Source organism: Pongo abelii, chromosome 14 (assembly GCF_028885655.2).
Source record: "Pongo abelii isolate AG06213 chromosome 14, NHGRI_mPonAbe1-v2.0_pri, whole genome shotgun sequence".
NCBI lineage: Eukaryota > Metazoa > Chordata > Mammalia > Primates > Hominidae > Pongo > Pongo abelii.
This window is the reverse complement of record NC_071999.2, coordinates 34,490,445-34,510,816: the sequence shown is the minus strand read 5'-3', so window position 1 is coordinate 34,510,816 and position 20,372 is coordinate 34,490,445. Positions and strand designations below refer to the sequence as shown.

Here is a 20,372-nt window from a genome sequence, read left to right as displayed (position 1 = left end):
CTTTAGAGACGTAAAGCGGGATATGGAAAACAAACATTTCCATTCAATGTATACGCAGTTTGCAAAACAAATAACTGGGCTTTGTGAGTGTCCAGACCTCCTGGAAGGAGGAAAGCAGCTCTGGACTGGACAATCCTTTTCCGCCTGAGTTCAGAGTGGAAGAAATTGGAGAAGCCGCCCCTCTGGTGGAATAGGTAAAGCAAAAGCCTTTCATTTCCTTAATGAAATGTAATGCTTCCAAATTTGGCCCAAAAGCCAAACTGAGATGGAAAGGCCTCTGGGTGGAGCAGGACCATGCATGAGTGAGGACCCCCCGGCAGATGTCTGGTGGTCACTTCATTGCAATCTAGAAAGGCCACAGCCACGGCCAGCCCTCCACCACCGTGCATTCAGGCACCGCCAAGGGCTTTGGTGATTGATGCTATAGAGCCTGCGACCTTTACATATTTAAATGTTTTAAAATTAAAATCGGCCATAAAATGTCATTATGTTATGTTTTTACAATTTTCCCATTTTGTTTATGTTTTTAATAGTTTTAAGTCAATTTTAATATTTCTGGGCAACAGCCCTCAAGTCTTCCACCATCTGAATCAGGGCAGATGGAAATAAATCAAACAATAACTTATTTTATTTTTTAAACTGTATATTTGTATAGTACTTTGGTGATTACAAAATACAATTTTTGCTATTTTAATGACAAAAACCGCAATTATTTTTGCACCAACCTAATACCTTCATATGGTATGGCAAAAATAGTTATCGTTTTGGGTACTTAATCTTCACAGCACTTTATAAGTTAGCTACTAATGAGATGTCTTATACATTAAGAAACTAATAATAGTAATATAGTTAACATATAGCACATACTATGCACCAGGTGCTCTGCAGTGCTTTACATACATAAATTCATTGAAACCTCCTCATCTTGCAAAGGAGAAAAGGGAAACTCAAAGAAATTAAACAACTTGCCCATCTTTTTTTTTTTTGAGACAAAGTCTCTCTTTGTTGCCCAGACCCAAGTGCAGTGGCATGATCATGGCTCACTGCTGCCTCTACCTCCCTAGGCTCAAGTGATCCTCCCATCTCAGCCTCCTTGGTTGCTGGGACTATAAGCAAAAGCCACCATCCCTGGCTAATTTTTTTTTCCTGTATTTTGTAGAGACTTGGTTTTGCTATGTTGCCCAGGCTGATCTCCAACTCTGGGGCTCAAGCCATCCATTTGCCCGACTTGGCCTCCCAAAGTGCTGGGATTATAGACGTGAGCCACTGTGTCCAGTCCCATCATTTTTTGAATGCATTTTTACCTGAGAGTTTAACTTTTATCTGTCTCACTGCCTCTTGAGCCTCACAGGAGGAACAAGGTGGAGGTAGGGGGGCGGGTGTGGGTGACACTGTCATTATCCCAGCTTCAGATGGTAGAACTCAAACAGCAACAGAGTAGCTTGTTCAAGATCACACAGCGAGGGCAGGGCTTTTCTGATTCCTCATCAGATCAGTGAGCAAATATGAAATGGGACATGGAAAGAATTTTTCTATTCAATGGCAAGTCAATAACGTTGCTTGATGCAAACTGCTAGGCCTTTGTACCCAGGCACGTGGCAGGCCCTGGCCTCCTCCTCCATGCTGAGTTCGGGGCAGAGGAGGTTCAGCAGAGGGACCACTGCACATAGCAGAGCAGCCATTCATTTAATGCCAGAGGAACATGTGAATGAGCTTCCCAGGATTCACAGGCGGGTGGGGAGCTGCTAGGTAATTTCACCTGGTGGCCCACCCAGGTAATGTGATTATGTGAATGTGGCATTCAGGGAGCTTCTGTATTATGTTAGAAAACTTTTGTTTCTGGTTCTGTTTTTCTTTTAATTTGTGTAATGTGACCAGGACGTCTGTGGCCAGGCTAGCCAGCAGCCGTGTGCTTTGTTCGCTGGTTGGAGCCTGGCCAGCCATGGAGGTGGATCCAACGGGCCTTTGGGGTGACTCCTGCCTCAGCCTCTTAGAGCTCTGATAAGCACTGCTGAAACTCTTTGAGGTTCAGTGTTCTCATTTATGAAATGAGGATAGATGGTTGCTTTTCTAGGTATGTGAAAGACCTAGCACAGTGTCTGCTGCATACCAGCTGCTCAGATGTTATTGCATTACATTGAAGAATTTTTAAAAAATCTGTCTTGATAGTGCAATGTGTTGTTGTAACCGATCACTAGACTCACTGTGGGTACTCTTGAGAATGGGGTAGTGGTGATTAATCTGGTGTCCTTAGGAGCTCGATTTAGAAGGAGGAGGGCTATCATGTGATTATTGCAGCCCCCGCCTCATGGGGTCAAGCCCTCACACTTGCAGTGGGCCTGGTGGCTGCAGACATCCAGAGCTCACTGCCCTTAAGGCTGTTGCCATCAGGGGCCCTGCAGGGAGCAGAGTGCGTTCTCAGGATGGGCAGTTTGAGGTGAGTTTAAATAAAGTGACTTTTTACAAAGGCAGGGCAGGGGGTTCACAGCCTGGAGTAGTGAGGGGGCCCTGACCACTTCTAACACCCTCAACCTGAGGGGAAGGGATGGTTTTGAGGCTGCAGCTGGCTTTGTGAAGGGCCGATCTCCCATGAGACAGCCCGCAGAGAGGGTCCTCCCTCGCCTCACTCCTGCCTGCCAGTGCCCAGAGAGCTCGGGATGCACACAGGTGGGCCTTGTAGTGGGGAAGGCAGGGAGTGGCTCTGGGGGCAAACAGGATGTGATTTCAGACATGGGGCAGAGAGCCAGGTGCCCTCGGCTGAGCTGAGGACAAAAACAAGTCAGATGAGTTGTGCAGCCCACATTTTTGTTTGCTTTAGATAGGAGTCAGTTCTTAAAATGGAATCAAAGTGACTGGACAGAGACCCGTTTTGATGAATTTAAGCTGGTGACTTGTTAGGTAATCTTCCTTCACTTGCTTAGAAGCCTGGATACCTGTGTTCAGGTGCGTCTCAGTCACTCGGTGTATTAGGACTTGAGTTGCCCTGTGGTAAAATAAAGGGGCAGACTTGATCAGGGCTTATCAAGTGGGTGGTCTACAGGGCCAGGTAGTACATATTTTAGGCTTTGCGGCCACACAAGGTCTCAGTCGCATGATCATCATCTCCTTTTTCTTCTTTCTCTTTTTTCTCCTTCCCCTTCTTTAAAAACACAATCTTTTACAAATAAAAATCATTCATAATTCATGGTCAATACAAAAATGGGCGAAGCACCATTGTGTTTCAGCTCCTGGACTAGATTGTCACTCCCCTGTGTGCTTTGCGCACTTCTGTGTGCAAGGTGATTTTAGGGAATGCACACGCGTTTTTATTTTAATGGTATGTGAGTTCTAATGTGTATTAGGAAAAATAGATGACTGGCACCTTAAGAACTCACTACCCATAGATGTAGCTACGCGGGGCCCTCCAGGAAACAGTTGGCTCTCGCAGGCTGAGTGGTGGATGTGAGTTTTAAGACCTGATTCCAGGTAATTTTGGTGGTGCTCCATTTATGAGAGTAATACATCGTCGTGGTTTGTAAAAAAATTGACTAAATTATTAAAAGATGGATTCCTTTAAGGAGAAATATTATAAAGGACAGTGTCCATACCACACAGAGCAGAACCTCACAGAAGAGGTACGGGGTAGACCGTGGTCTGGAGTGGATTAGATCAGCTCACTCCTCCCCAACACCACATTCCTTGATTATCCCATGTTTTAGATGTAGACTTTTGGGACCATTTCACATTGATGAAAATATTCTCAGCACTTTGAGAAGTTTTGTGTAAGTTTAGAGGAGAAAACAAGAGGGCAGAGCCATTTTTTCAATGGAGTCCTGACTGGCAGGTGCCAGGCATGTGGGGTGCCCACCCCCCCTGCCCCTCTGTGAAGAGCTGTCCCCTGGGTGGGAGCTCTTTGGAGTCAACCCCTCCTCGAAGTTAGGGTCACTTCACCCTCAAGGGCATGCACATTCCAGCAACACAGCTAGTGATTTAGGCCCAGGAGAACAAATTAAGTCCATAAAAAAAGTACAGAAATTCAGAGGCCAAGACTTGCGAGAGCTTGCTTAATTCCGTTTGGTAATTACTGCCTGTCAGTCTCCTTGAGCCTGAGCCTGTGCTGCTCTCCCCAGCTCCTGGCCACACCCGAGACTTATTTGTCTTTGTGGGCTTCTTTAGAACTGCCGCACTGTCCGGGTTGCATCCGTGGGAGGGATGCCCGCCTGCAGGGAGTTGTACCCAGCAGCTTGTAAATGCCCAGGAGTGTGGCAGGAGCTTACCTGTCAGGTGTGCCTTGGCAGAGAAAAGGCTGCGGCCAAGCCCTGTGAGCATTCCGAACATTCAGTGCGGGAAGCATCCCAAAATTTGTCTCCCACTCACTGAGTTGGGCATGTCTTTTCCTATCCTCCCGGATGACTTTTTTGCCCTGGTAGTAAGCCCTGATGGCCTTAGGAAATACTGGGCTGGGCTAAGAGACTGTTCCATTTCGACTTCCTGATGAGCTTTTACTCTTCTGCTTACCTATGTAAGCCATCCTATTCTTTTTGAGATCCTGGACCATAGGTACCCACAGAGTGAGAGGGGTTCCCTTCCCCCACACCCTGTTTTGACCTAAAAGCTTAAAAACCACGTGTATGGCATTATTTAAACCAAAAAATGCTGCAACCTGCCCTATTTTTATTATTCTGCGCCCTGTCACCGTGAAATATTTAAGCTGCGTATTAAAACAGGAGCTTGTATTTGCAATGTAACAGAACACCAGAAGATGAGGCGGCAGTTGTAGGGAGAGTTTATCAAATAGGAGGTAATTTCACCCTCATGAAACTCTCAAAGCAGAATGACGGTTACATATAATAAATAGCTTGTGCAAGTAGAGTGGAGAGCCTCTTACCAACGGCAACTGAGCCATGATGATTGATTTCTAGGGGAGTGGGGTGGTAGAGTTTTGACTTGAAGCAGAATTAAAGTGTGTGGGAGAAAGCGCTGCCTTAGCAACCGAACTTGAATAGAAGTGCAAGTTCAAATGTGCCTGTCATGGTTAGTGGGAAAACTATACTGGGATCCCTTTGGATTGGGCTCCTCTCGGCTTTTTTTTTTTTTTTTTTTTTTACAAAAAATAGTTTTATAAATCTAATTTACATAGTATAAAGCTCACCCATTGAAAGCATAAATTCAGTGATTTTTTAGCAAATTCACAGGGTTATGCAGCCATCGCCCTACTTCTGGAATATTTTCGTCACCCCTAAAAGGAAACTCATACCCATTAACAGTCATTCCCCACCCGTAGCCAAGCCCTACACAACCACTTATCTCCTTTTTATCTCTATCCTGGACATTTCATATAAGTGGAATGACACGGAATGTGACCCTTTATGTCTGGCTTCTTTCACTTAGCATCGTGTTTTCAAGGTTCATCCATGTTGCAGCATATGTCAGAATGTCATTGCTTTTTATGGCTAAATAATATTCCTTTGTCTGGATGTACCACATTTTGTTTATCCATTCAGCAGTCGATGGACGTTTGGGTTGTTTCTGCTTTTTGGCTATTATGAAAAATGTTACTGTGAACATTGGTGTACACTTTCATGTGGACGCTTGCTTTCCTTATCTTGAACATTGACCTTAATGGAATTGCTGTATTGTACCTCTGTGCACTTTTGAGGAATCTTCTTAGTTGTTTTGTTTTTCCCTTTTGAATTGTAAGTATTTTTTAACTGTGGGACAATACACATAACAAAACTTACCATCTTAGCCATTTTTAAGTGTGCAGTTCAATCACATTAACTACATTTACATTGTTGTACAACCATCACTGCTGCCATCCTTTTCTTGGGTTTTGGTGAAACAGTCCACACCATCTCTTAGGCCCCAGAAAGGATAAATAACTTTGGCTTTGACTCAGCAAAGAGGTGGGTTAGTAATGATCGAACTCACTGCCTTTTGAGAGGTGTGAGAGTCTAGACAGGGTGATGGTTCCTTGGCCCAGAACCGCAGGATCCCTTCTCTGTATAGATGCTGCTGCATTAGGAAGCTTTGGATAAGAGGAGCAGAGTGGGGATAACTTGAAGAGGCTGCCCAAGAACTGGGAGCAGGGAAATGGTAAGGTGGGCTACTGTCTGCATCCTGGGGGAGCCCACCGGGCATGTTTGAGGGACACTGTCTTTCCCAGGCTTTTCTCCAGGGCGTAAGTAGGTGCACAGAGGCTTCTTTTTGTGTGTGGTGAGCTGAGATCCACCTGTGTCCTGGCAGATGGCAGAAAGGGATCCTGAGTATAAAGGACTGTGGATCAGATTTACTGAGTCACGGGAGAGTGTACAAGTGTGGACCAAAATGTGTAAGTGTGTTTAGGGAAGACCATCATAGACCTAGAAGAGGTCCTGGAGAAGGTGGGCCTAGACCATCGACAGCAGGCCCCCTCTGCCCCACCTCTTGGGAGGCCAATGCCCTTGTGCTTCCTGAACCCTTTGTGCTCCTCCAGGCCTGTTCTGGGAATGCCTGCTGGGTCTGTTGGCCCTGCCCTGAAGTACCCCCCGCCAGGCCTCCTTTCTCTCTCTGCTGGCCATCTTGAGATTACCCCGCTGTATTGTATTGTATTGCTTGTATTGTACTCATGCATCTTCATGAGTAGCTCTCTTATCTTCTCAGTAACATAGTCACCTCCTCACTGGAAAGGTCTGTATTTTCTACTCTTTTGGGTTAAGTCACTGGCAGAGAGAAACATCAAATATTCTAATTCAGGATGGATGCCACAGTCTACCCAGGCAGCTCATTAATTAGATAATTCTTTAAAAATATCGACAAACCATTAATTAAGAGCTGATTATTCACACATCAAACAATTCTTCACTTAAACTAGAGGATGTCTTTAAATAGCGGCTCCCCTTGGCTGCATTTATCTCTTTGTGTAGTTTATTAGCTATTTGGCAGAGAAATTTCAGAATGCCAGCTACAAGCCAGTGCGGTTGAAGAACAGAATGTAATGGAGGGAAAGTATTTCTGGAAGCATGTCATTTATTCAAAGAAATTATCTAAGAATGTATTTCTTTTGAAAAGTGCTTAATATATTTATATATATAATCTCTATTTATTTTCTTAAATAATTCTGTGAACGTAGCAGTAGTTTCTGCATTGGAGAAGGCAGGATATTGAGATTCAGAGTAATTTGCCCAGGCTTATTCAGCTAGTCCGTGGTTGAGCAGGGATTGATATCAATGTCTTCCTCAAGACCTGTGCTTCCCCATCCCATTGCCTCTGACTGCATTTGCTAAGTGGGAGGATCGTCCTTGCATCTAATTAAACTTGTACTATAATTTCATTATGGCTGTTGCCCTAGGGGAGCTATTATAAGTCTGGCATAGAGTTTCAGTAGTATTGAAAATAATGGAGCATCGTGGATTTAGAGTTAGACGCACACACTGAGGTTTGAGCCGAGATTCCGCTTCATAGGACCTCCTTTATGCAGCTCGTTTTTTCACATGTGAAGCAAGTGTAACAGCTGTATAACCTTCAAAGGCTTGGCTTAAGTATTAAATGAAATTACATACTCATTTAAGAAGAAGTGCCTTCGGAGAGGGCACTGGTGCATCGTAGGCACTTGATAGCAGTTATTATTATTGTCAGTGGGCCTACAACTGACTTCACGGGTGCATTTATTTTTGGCTGAGCCAGAGGTGAGCTGTGCAGGATAGTTGGTGAGAGCATGTCAAATGGAAGGCGGGAAATGACTGCGTGGAAAATCAGTGTATTCTTCCAGACCACCCCTTCCTCCAGCCCTTGTCCTCCCTTCCTCTTCCTCCCCACTATTTTCCTGTGTTAGTCCTGGTTTTCCTTTCACCGTCTTGAGAGGATTCCGGCATTCCGTGACTGTGTGGTCCTTCCAGCTCTCTGAGCTTAGGACTTGGTGTTTTTAAATTCTCATTGACCGGCAGAGCATCACTTGGAGAGAAGCTGCCCTCCCCATGGTGAAAACTGCCTCTCACCGGCTAAAGATGGCCTTCCCCCAGGAGCACCAAAACCCTGTCTTTTTTGTGACAGGAGGACTTTTTAATAAATTGGCAGTGGTGCCTTAGTTTCAGAGTTGAGCTACCTTTCCTGAGCATTAGTATCTCATCCATAAAGTGGAGATGGGTATCCATGCCCGTGCTGGGAGACCCATGACAGCACAGGGTAGTGCTGGCAGTCCCGTCTCTTCAAGCTGCCCATCTTCTCCATGCTGCCTGCAGGGCGAAGGCATCCCCAACATTTGGACAAGCTGTCAGTTTCACTCTTAGAAACCAGAGCCTGGATTCATTCCGATGGGAAACTTGTCTTCGTCTCCTACGTCTTTTCATCCTTTACTGCTGTTCTTCCCCTGTTTCTTCTTAGTTATTCACTATCTGGTTCAGGGACATTGAGGGTGTTCTCCAGGTGTGTGATGACAAAGTTTTGCTTTCCTGTAAATATGTTTGTGCCTATTTTGCAGACAATATTTGTAATTTTTAATATTATAATTTAAATAGTGAAACATCAAAAAACCCACTCAAGTAAATTTGTAGAACACTTTGCCGTCCACCGTTGCACACGGTAAGGCAGGCTTTCTCTGCCTTGGCACATCATGGATCATTCTTTGTTGAGGGAACTGCCCTGTGCATGGTAGGATTTAGCTGTATCCTTAGCCTCTGCCTGCTAGTTGACCACCATCCTTCAATTGTGACAACCTAAAATGTCTCCAGACATTGTCAGATGTCCTTCAGGGACAGAGTCACCCCCAGTTGAGAGCCACTGCACTGCAGCCCCCGACTCTGTCCTCCCGGCCTCTCTCGTTGCCCCTTTTGGAGCCATCATTAGATTTATACCAGTTGGTTAGAATGGCTTTCTCTAGCATTTTGCAGTGCACAGCACAGAAGGAGTTTGTAGCCTTTTCTCAGAGTATTTTGCATCTCAAAGGAAGGATGAATCATGCAATTTTGAGCCAAATGGTCTTTTACTGGGTGCAAAATGAGCTGGAGTAATTTTAATTATTGAAGGGCTGGAGGTAAGATAACTATCTTACTGTTTCTTCCTTGACCACGTTTCCTTTAGCATTTGTAATCTCCCACCCGCTAGTAAGTATTGTAGAACCACAAATATTATATAGATTGTGTGGTCTTTTCAACAGCTTTTGCATTTACATTTTATTGCTGCCTCAGGGATTGGACAGGAACTGGTATAGGTTCCAAATAACAGTGGAACCACGACAGATATTAGAAATTAGGAGAATACCACAACAATGATAACTGTGCGAGGTAACGCATATGTTAGTTGGCCAGGTTCAGTCATTTCACAGTGTACCGGTTGACGATACCTTATCCAAAATGCTTGGAACCAGAAGCATTTTGGATTCGGGATTTTTTCAGATTGAACTATTTGCATTATACTTACCAGTTGGGCATTCCTAATCCAAAAAAAGTCTGAAACTAGAAATGCTCCAGTGAGCATTTCCTTTGAGCATCATGTTGGTGCTCAAAGTTTCAGATTTTGGAGCATTTCAGATTTTGGATTTTTGGATCAGAGACACCCAACCTGTGTATACACTTTAAAATATGTTGTACATAGTAAATACATACAATTTTGTCTGTCAATGTGAAATATAAAATGAAATAATCTTAAAGAAAGTAGGGGAAGAACTATTGACATTCTCACGTGGAGACGAATCCATTCTATGAGTTTGCCTGGGAACTGGAGTAACAGCTGGAACATTCACTGTCATCAGGTGAAGGACAGGGTGTGATCATTGGGAAACTGGCAGGCTGAGAATATGCTATGCTGGGATGGAACTACGGAAGTCAGGAAGTGTGGGTCCGTCAGGAATGCAGGAGAACGTGATACTTGACAGTTTTGGTTTCTGGTACCATCCATTTGTGCCCCTTGCCATTACTGTGTATTACTGCAGTTAACAAGAGTCTGGATAAATCTAAGATTTGGACTTTGAGGACTGGAAGGCTCAAGGACAGACGGGATGCCCCCGTTTCTGTGGTCCAGAAAACCTTTTGGGAATTGCAGCTCTCAGTGTGTCTGCAGAACAGCTGCTGGGATGGTCAGCCACTGACGCAGTCCGATGGTGCCATGTGTGGGGCCCATCACAAAAGGGGCAGAAGGGCCTCAGACCGCGAGAGCCTCAGAGGGCAGTTCTGGATTCTTTGGTGATGCCTGGGGCCTGCCCTTGTGGTTCCAGGGACGCTGAAGTCTTTATTGTGCACATTAGGTTTGGATTTCTGTCCTCCATCACTCTCCTTGAACAGAAAAGTTATTTCAGTCTCTTAGCCCAATGCTTTCAACAAAAAACTCATGGAAATTTCAAGACAATATTTATGTCAAAGGAAAAATTAAACTAATTGTAGTTTGCCTTTTCAGACTAGAAACCCCCTCTTTTTCCAACACTCTGACACCCCCGACATATCCCCTCGGGAGCTGCCTGGGCTGTTCCACAGGAATCTGGCCATCCCAAAGGGCTCGGCTGTCACCAGAATTATTGGTTGTAGCTATTGGTTGACTTCACAGAGATCTCCCCACTGCCTTGAACTGTGGTCCCTTGTAGCTTCATTCTTGATACCCCCTCAGCACGTCACTAATGACTGTGACATCGACCTCCTGCTGGGAAGGAGCACCTGTGTGTATAGTTGGGGCTCATTCTGTTTCTCCTTGTTTCATGCAGTTACTTTAGGAGATGAGAAGTGTGCTGCCTTCATTAGTGTTTGGTCCGTTCTTTTTTTTTGAAGAGGCATTCCCATTAATAGAACATTAACTCCACAAAGATGGGGATTTTGGTCTAGTTAGTTCACTGCTGCATCCCCAGTTTCTGGAACTACACCTGGCACTCAGTACATAACTGTTGAGTGAAGAATAGGATAAGAACAGGCGAAACTGCTATGTAAGTTGCCAAAAAGTTGGGCATTATGTTTAATAAAATAAATTTAAAGATTTTTTTAGTGGTTCTTATAAGTGTACTTAGTGGAAAGTCCTGACTCCTTTTGATTTATAAATTGTTCAGTGGGATATGTTTTCTGATATTTTGGGGTTATTTTATACACGGATTTTCTCTTGGCCTCCCAGGTGTCCACTGTAAATATACAGTCATGAGCCCTGTAATGATGTTTTGGTTGATTATAGACCTCATCTATGACAGTAGTTCCATAAGATTATAATAGATCTGAAAAATTCCTGTTGCTTATTGATGTCTTAGCCTTTGTGACATTGTTCTGCTACACGTTACTCATGTGTTTTTTGGTGGTGCTGGGGTTAACAGACATACTGCATTGCCAGCCATCTAAAAGTATAGCACATGCAATTAGGTACGGTACATAATACTTGATAATAAATGACTGTGTTATTGGGTTTTTACTATGTAATAGTAATACATACATACATAGTAATACATATGTATATATTAATGTAATACAATTAATGTAATATATGTATGTCTATATTATGCATATATGTAAATACTATGTATTTAATATACTATTTATCGTTACTTTAGAGTGTAGTCCTACTTACAAGAAAAGTTAACTGTAAAATCGCCTCAGGCAGGTATTTCAGGAAGTATTTCAGAAGAAGGCATTGTTATCACAGGAGATCACAGCTCCTTGTGTGTTCCTGCCCCTGAAGACCTTCCAGTGGGACAAGACATAGAGGTGGAAGATGGTGACATTGACCATCCTGGCTGTGTGCAGGCCCGGGCTAATGTGTATGTCTGCATCTTGGTTTTTAAGAAAAAAGTTGAAAAAGTAAAAAAAAAAAAAAAAAAAAATCAAAATGGAAAAAGCTTATAGAATAAGGACATAAAAAATATTTTTGTACTTTTGTGTAATGTTTGTGTTTTCAGCTGTGTTATTACGAAAAAGTAAGAGTTATAAAAAAGGGCCGGGCACGGTGGCTCACACCTGTAATCCCAGCACTTTGGGAGGCCGAGGTGGGCGGATCACAAGGTCAGGAGCTCGAGACCATCCTGGCTAACACGGTGAAACCCTGTCTCTACTAAAAATATAAAAAATTAGCTGGGCATGGTGGTGGGCGCCTGTAGTCCCAGCTTCTTGGGAGGCTGAGGCAGGAGAATGGCATGAACCCGGGAGGCGGAGCTTGCAGTGAGCCAAGATGGCGCCACTGCACTCCAGCCTGAGCGACAGAGCGAGACTCCATCTCAAAAAAAAAAAAGAGTTACAAAAAAGTTTGTAAAGTAAAAATGTTGCAGTAAGCTAAGCTTAATTTATGACTGAAGAAGGAAAAATATTTTTTACACATTTGGTGTAGCTTCAGTGTACAGTGTTCCTCAAGTCTCCAGCAGTGTGCAGTCATGTCCTAGGCCTTCACATTCACTCCCCCTCACTCACATTCACTCCCCCTCACTCACATTCACTCCCAACTCACTCACATTCACTCCCCCTCACTCACATTCACTCCCCACTCACTCACATTCACTCCCCCCCCACTCACATTCACTCCCCCTCACTCACATTCACTCCCCCCCACTCACATTCACTCCCCCTCACTCACATTCACTCCCCCCCACTCACATTCACTCCCCCCCACTCACATTCACTCCCCCCCCACTCACATTCATTCCTCCCCCTCACTCACATTCACTCCCCCCCACTCACATTCACTCCCCCTCACTCACATTCACTCTCCCCCACTCACATTCACTCTCCCTCACTCACATTCACTCCCCCTCACTCACATTCACTCCCCCTCACTCACATTCACTCCCCCCCCCTCACATTCACTCTCCCTCACTCACATTCATTCCCCCTCACTCACATTCACTCCCCCCCACTCACATTCACTCTCCCCCATTCACTCTCCCCCTCACTCACATTCACTCCCCCTCACTCACATTCACTCTCCCCCTCACTCACATTCACTCCCCCTCACTCACATTCACTCCCCCCCCACTCACATTCACTCTCCCTCACTCACATTCACTCCCCCTCACTCACATTCACTCCCCCTCACTCACATTCACTCCCCCTCACTCACATTCACTCCCCCTCATTCACATTCACTCCCCTCACTCACATTCACTCCCTCCCCCCACTCACATTCACTCTCCCTCACTCACATTCATTCCCCCTCACTCACATTCACTACCCCCCTCACTCACATTCACTCCCCCTCACTCACATTCACTCCCCCCCCACTCACATTCACTCCCCCTCACTCACATTCACTCCCCCCCCACTCACATTCACTCCCCCTCACTCACATTCACTCCCCTCACTCACATTCACTCCCCCCACTCACATTCACTCCCCCCCACTCACATTCACTCCCCCTCACTCACATTCACTCCCCCTCACTCACATTCACTCCCCCCCACTCACATTCACTCCCCCTCACTCACATTCACTCCCCCCCCACTCACATTCACTCTCCCTCACTCACATTCACTCCCCCTCACTCACATTCACTCCCCCTCACTCACATTCACTCCCCCCCCACTCACATTCACTCCCCCTCACTCACATTCACTCCCCCCCCACTCACATTCACTCCCCCTCACTCACATTCACTCCCCCCACTCACATTCATTCCCCCTCACTCACATTCACTCCCCCCCCACTCACATTCACTCTCCCTCACTCACATTCATTCCCCCTCACTCACATTCACTCCCCCTCACTCACATTCACTCCCCCTCACTCACATTCACTCCCCCTCACTCACATTCACTCCCCCTCACTCACATTCACTCCCCCTCACTCACATTCACTCTCCCCCTCACTCACATTCATTCCTCCCCTCACTCACATTCACTCCCCCTCACTCACATTCACTCTCCCCCTCACTCACATTCACTCCCCCTCACTCACATTCACTCCCCCTCACTCACATTCACTCCCCCTCACTCACATTCACTCCCCCTCACTCACATTCACTCCCCCTCACTCACATTCACTCTCCCCCTCACTCACATTCATTCCTCCCCTCACTCACATTCACTCCCCCCAACTCACATTCACTCCTCCCCCACTCACATTCACTCCCCCCTCACTCACATTCACTCCCCCCTCACTCACATTCACTCCCCCCTCACTCACATTCACTTCCCCCTCACTCACATTCACTCCCCCCTCACTCACATTCACTTCCCCCCTCACTCACATTCACTTCCCCCTCACTCACATTCACTCCCCCCCCACTCACATTCACTCCCCACTCACTCACATTCACTCCCCCCTCGCATTCACTCCTCCTCACTCACATTCACTCTCCCCCTCATTCACATTCACTCCCCCCAACTCACATTCACTCCCCCTCACTCACATTCACTCCCCCTCACTCACATTCACTCCCCCTCATTCACATTCACTCCCCCTCATTCACATTCACTCCCCCCTCACTCACTGACACTCAGGGCAAGTTGCAATCCTGCAAGCTTCGTTCATGGTAAGTACCCTATAAGCTGGTACCAATTTTTATCTTTTGTATCTTATTCTTGCTGTACCTTTTCTATGTTTCCATTCACAGATACTTACCATCGTGTGACTGTTGCCTACAGTATTCAGTACAGTAACATGCTGTACAGGTTTGTAGGCTAGGAGCCAAGGCTATCCCATGCAGCCTAGGTGTGCAGTAGGCTATCCCACCTAGGTTTCTGTCAGTACACTCTAAGTACACTCCAGGATGTTCACACAAGGATGAAATTGCCTAAAGGCGCATTTCTCAGAACACATCCCTGTCATTAAGTCATGACACATGACTGTATTATAATATAGCCACATGGTGTCACAATCACACTTTTACAGTCCCCACATAACCCTGGAAGCCCATCAAGGGTAGTGTTGGAATGCTGCTTGCTATATTTATGAAACAAATGGAATTAAACTCTTTACGCCTGAGGCGTAGCATTGCATTACTCTGCTTTTAACAAAGGAATTTTCAAATCTCAAAAATTACAATAAATTGGTTGGAACATTCTTGGATTAAAGAAGAGCTGTGTTAATGAATTTATTTGCTATGCATTCCAGTCCCATTAATCCTGATGAGTTCATCCTGGCTTAACATATGGCGTGCCTTTCTTTAGACTTTTAAGTTTAGCATTAACTGCTTTTATACCACGACAGGAGACTATGACTGGAGCAAGCGTCACTGCGGCAGGCTGCTGAATTCATGCCTAAGAGGCAGGAGAGCAGCATTCTTCCTGTTGAGCATATATTAAGCTTGGCTGTGTTCATTTCAGTGGGCAACCTTTCAAGCAGTGGTTCTCAAACTGTTGGGTTTGGAACCCCTCTGACGCCCTTAAAGAATATGGAGGACTCCAAGAAGCTTTGCTTATGTGGGTTGCGTCTATCAATACTTATGAATTGGAAATTAAAATTTAGGCTGGGTGCAGTGGCATACCTCTGTAATCCCAGCACTTTGAGAGGCTGAGGCAGGTAGATTGCTTGAGCTGAGGAATTTGAGACCAACCTGGGCAATGTGGCGAAACCCCGTTTCTACAAAAAATACAAAAATTAGCCAGGCGTGTTGGTGTGCACCTGTAGTCCCAGCTACTTGGGAGGCTGATGTGGGAGAATCACCTGAGTCTAGGGAGGTCGAGGCAGCAGTGAGCCAAGATTGTGCCACTGCATTCTGTCGCCTGGGTGACAGAGTGAGACCCTGTCTAAAAAAAAAAAAACAATTAAAATTTAGAACGACTTGAAATAAATGTCTTTATTTACCTAAAATAACAAGGATTAACCCATTTTGTATTACTATAAGTAACATTTTTATGAAAAATAGCTATTTTCCAGAACAAAAAAAAAATCAGTGAGAAGAGTGGCATTGTTTTACATATTTGCCAGCATCTTTGATGTTCAGCTTATGGCAACTGGATTCATATATGTGCTTCTGCATTCAGTCAGTTTGGATGTGTTGTTTTAGTTGAAGTATATAAGGAAAATATGGCTTCACAGGGATGTACCTAGAAAAGGAGGAACACTTTAGTGGCCTTTTCAGGTAATTGTAGATATTCTTTCTTGATACTACATTAAAACTCCACAGGCACTAGTGGGTTCCACTGTGGAATCTGAAGCCATCTCGGTAAGCTCTTTGTTCTAAAATAATGGGTCTATCCTGCACTTCAAATCAGTCTGCGCGTTCAGGATTCTGTTTTACTGAATTACTGTTTTACTGAATTATGTGGATCTTCCAAATGCTGGCACATTTCATCATATATTTTTAAAATATCCCATTTGTTAACATCACCCCCCGTGTCATCAGAAAATTCAACTTTTAGGGAGCTGTCCACATCTTGGTGACAAATACAAGTTTTCTGAAATTCCCATTTTTATCTTGAAAGCTCAAATTTTATCACTCGCAGCAAATGTTGTCAGTTGTTTCCCTTCTAGATTCTGCCCCCCCTTTTTTTTTCTCAGAGTTAACTTTTTAAACTATGAATCCCAATCATGGCCCCTTGGCACCCACCTTGCAGTGGGGCACCAGGATGCTGTGTCCCTGGTGGGCTGTGAGCCTGACTTTATCAACCTTCATTGTTCTCAGTGCTCTCATGGTACATGATAGAGCATCGAGAAATAGCAGTAATTGATAGTTAGGGACATTTGATTGTGGACTGTGTTTTAAATACTATTGAATTAATGTGCAGTTCCACTGGTGTGTTCATGGCATTACAGTTTGGTAACACAATGTAATTCTTAGCAGTTACTTATTGACATATGTAGAGGTCAGTTGTCATGATGGCTATAGCTTGCTTATCACAATGGTCATGAGGAAAGCATATATTTATCTAAAGAGGGATAAAGCAAATATGGCAAAATGTTAAATATTGGGAAGTGTAGATAAAGAGTAAGTATTCATTCAACTTCTGTAGGTTTGACATTTTCAACATAGAAAGTGAAAAGGAATGAAATATCAGTGTGGGATGAAATATCAATGTATGAAAGACGATGTAGGTGGGAATAGAATAAGATTCCAATTGTGGGAAATCTGGTTTGCTGCTGTCTAAGTTATAAAACTCTAGCTGTTGATTAGCATCTTTATGTGCATGTTTTGTGTAATGATAATCTTGTCTGGGTTCACATTAGGTGCAAATCATATTTCAGACAGCTTAATTAAACCTCTTCAGCTCCTGGGTGAGTGCAAGAATCTGTGCAGAGTGTAAATGGTAAGATTTAGAAAACAAAGGACTTTATATGCCATGCATCTACGAGGTTCTAAGTAGCGTGTCCTCAGGCTGCGTTCACACCAGGTACTCCCAGTCACTGGCCAGCACGATTCCATTCCAAGGCAACAAGGTCCTGCATCCCAGATTTAGGATAACCTTCTACCCATGCTGAGACTCTTGGTGTTACGGGCACGTGTATGCTTTGTGCTGCCATGGCACACCAAAGAACTCCATCACCAAATTCTCGATTGTACGAATTGGAGTCCAAGTGTTTTCAGCAGACACCAGCTAAGGTTTTCTGCCCCTGCTGGCCTTGCTGGTCAATACCAGTGTCAGGAGTGGACTCATTCCCCTTCATGGCCCCTGAGCGGGGCCTCAGAGCTTTTGCATGCCTACAACTGTGCCCTAGATTTGTGGAAATTGCCGGTGTGACGCTTTTATATCTTCCTCTTTGAAATATGAGAGTCAGTTTCAGAGGTAAAGCAGTGGAATCTCTGGTGCGGAGGGCATCTAGTCTGGCTCCCCATCTTCTCCCTGAATTCCCCCGATGATGCCCCATGGTGGGCCCCTTTGCCGTCAACCCTGTCTTCAGCTGCTGTTAAGGTGGCATGTGCCTCCTGCTGCAGGGCTGAGCTGAATCCATTCTCACTGTACCAGCCACAGACTTGGAGATTCTGAGGTTGAAACTGAACATATCTGATGGCTCTTCCTTGCCTTTCAGGATTCTGAAACCTTCCTTGTAACCTTCCTGAGACATCTTTGCTGCAAGATTGAGGCTGTCCTCTGGTGAGAAGGTGGTGAGGCTTCCCGTCATATTCCAGGTACAGTCTGCCTGTCAGCACAACAGCAGAATATATGTTACTCTGTTTTGTACTAGAATATGTTATTCATTTAGACGGCTAGTTGTCTGTTGACTTTTTAAGTTAACTGTCAACTAAAACCCCCAGTTGTCTTCTTTTTTAGATTTCCAAATGCTGTAATTTTTCAGACTCATGTGGCTACCTCTCCAGACCCATTGACCCAGCAGAAAACAAGCTTGTCTTTTCACTTTAGTGTGTTCCTTAAATTCCTGCATTTCCTTCAAACAGAACTCTTCATATCCTACGACTGGCCAGGCCTTCCGTCCCTGAGGCCTGGTCACCAGGGTAGGCTCTGGGGAAGGATCAGCCTGGAGCTGTCCCTCATCATTCCTGGCGTGGACATTGGGCGCTGTGTCTCGTGCTCTATGTGCCACCCAGCTTCTGGGCACTGGCGTGCAGCACAGCAGCTGTGATGCATCCTGCCATGTTTCTCTCTGTGACTCTTGGAGCCTTTGCACTTCTCAAGGTCAAGGGCTGCTTCCAGTTTTCTTCCTGCCCCAGAACTTTTCATCTTGCTCCCATTCTTCTCACTCTTCTCCTTACTTCTCTCCCTTTTACTTAGGAATTCTGCTGTAACTTGTTCTTGGTTTAGGCGCCGTAACCATCTGCTCTAGGGCAGTGGTGTTTCAGGCTGTTCCCTGCAGCTTGAGAGTTAATTCCAAGTGGGCATAAGAGCCAAGTGGGGCAGGGGGGCGGTCAAGGCTGGCCAGTGAGGCTGTCTGTCCCCTAACTCTCTTTAAATATGAGTAGCTTCATTTTTATCTGATTCTTCTATTTGGGTTTGGCATAGGATATAGTTTGGGTGCTGAGACCAGCTTGGTCGGAGACCCTAACCCAGCGGTGCTAGAGAAATTGAAGAAACACACACAGAAATATAGAGTGTGGAGTGGGAAATCGGGGCTGACAGCCTTCAGAGCTGAGAGCCTCGAACAGAGATTTACCCACATATTTATTGACAGCAAGCCAGTGATAAGCATTATTTCTATAGATTATAGATTAACTAAAAGTATTCCTTACGGGAAACAAAGGGATGGGTCTGGCTAGTTATCTGCAGCAGGAACATGTCCTTAAAGCACAGATCACTCATGATAATGTTTGTGGTTTAGGAACACCTTTAAGCGGTTTTCCGTCCTTGGTGGGCCAGGTGTTCCTTGCCCTCATTTCGTTAAACCAATGACCTTCAATGTGGGCGTCATGGCCATCACGAACAGGTCACAGTGCTGCAGAGATTTTGTTTATGGCCAGTTTTGGGGCCAGTTTATGGCCAGATTTGGGGGCCTGTTCCCAACATTTGGGAAAAAGAGTTCCGCTATAAAATACTTTAAACTAATTGCTCTGGTCATTTTTCCATTAAACTAAAAATGTTTACTGAGTATGGGGTCTTCATCATTATCATTGCTATTTTATCACAAAAAAACAGAGGTGAAACTCTTCAGTTGAGGGAAAGTGTGTGTGTGTGTGTGTGTGAGTGTGTGTGTGTGTGTAATGACCCTCACCTGACTTGTCTCCCACTCTCTTACATTCTTACAGTCATTTGCGGCCATTCATATTGTTAATTCTGAGACTATGGCTATATTAGGAATGCACACATACTTAGGCTCAGCAGCCCACACAAAGTTCTTAATCAGAAGGACTTCTGGGGGATATAGCCAGTGACCTTTGCCGCATGTAAGCAACTTTGAGCAGCCTGCCTTGAAATAAGAATTAAGGAGGAAGGAGGGGCTGCCCATAAGCTTCAAGTTCCTGGGGAGGATTAGGCTATAAGTAAGCACCTTGTTTATGAGGCTGCTGCAACCTTGTAAATGTCAGAAACAAAGGTGCAGAATTACCAGGTGCACCTTCCCAAAGGCAGTGGGTAAAATTAGCTGCTGGCCAGCAGGGAAGTGGGAGGACATTCTGCACAGGCCAGAAGCCACTGTGTGTCAGGGTGTGTGAGCCTTGAGCACCGCTTTCTTTCCTTCCCTGTTTAGGTGCTTAATTAGTAGCATAACTTAAATTAGAGTGAGTTCATTCTGCATTCTTCCCCCTGCTGCCCCAGTCAGATGTGTTTCTGCTGTCTTAACAGACTATTTTAGAACATCTTCCGATGTTACCTAACACTGGGGCTGGGCGTTGACATCTGAGTGAATAGCCTAAGTCAGTCAGAGTCTTCTGCTTCTTGGGCTGGGCAGTGCATTATCAAGGTGTGAGGGGAAGCCCTTGGGTAGTGTTGGGGCACAAGTCCTGAACCCTGTCTGAATCGGGGGAATTTATGGCTTACTGGGCACCGCCATGATGTCATCTTTTCCTGTTGAAGAGAATCAGGCCAGGTGCCAGATGGTAACATAGGTGCCACATCTCCTGGAGGCCTTTCGGTCTTGGCCACGTTTGTTGTTTGGTTTATCACATTCTGTCTTCTCTCTTCTGTTCTGTTCCCT

At 45.0% G+C, this 20,372-nt stretch overlaps 1 protein-coding gene across 2 annotated transcripts in view; it reads left to right on the top strand.

The window, feature by feature from the left end:
- Positions 1-20,372, top strand: part of SLC7A1 (solute carrier family 7 member 1) — an 86,052-nt gene that overhangs the window by 23,896 nt on the left and 41,784 nt on the right. For both annotated transcript variants that reach the window (XM_024230834.3, XM_024230833.3), the window contains exon 2: positions 17,817-17,916. The gene's annotated coding sequence lies outside the window, so the exon portion shown is untranslated. The remainder of the gene's footprint in view (positions 1-17,816; positions 17,917-20,372) is intronic.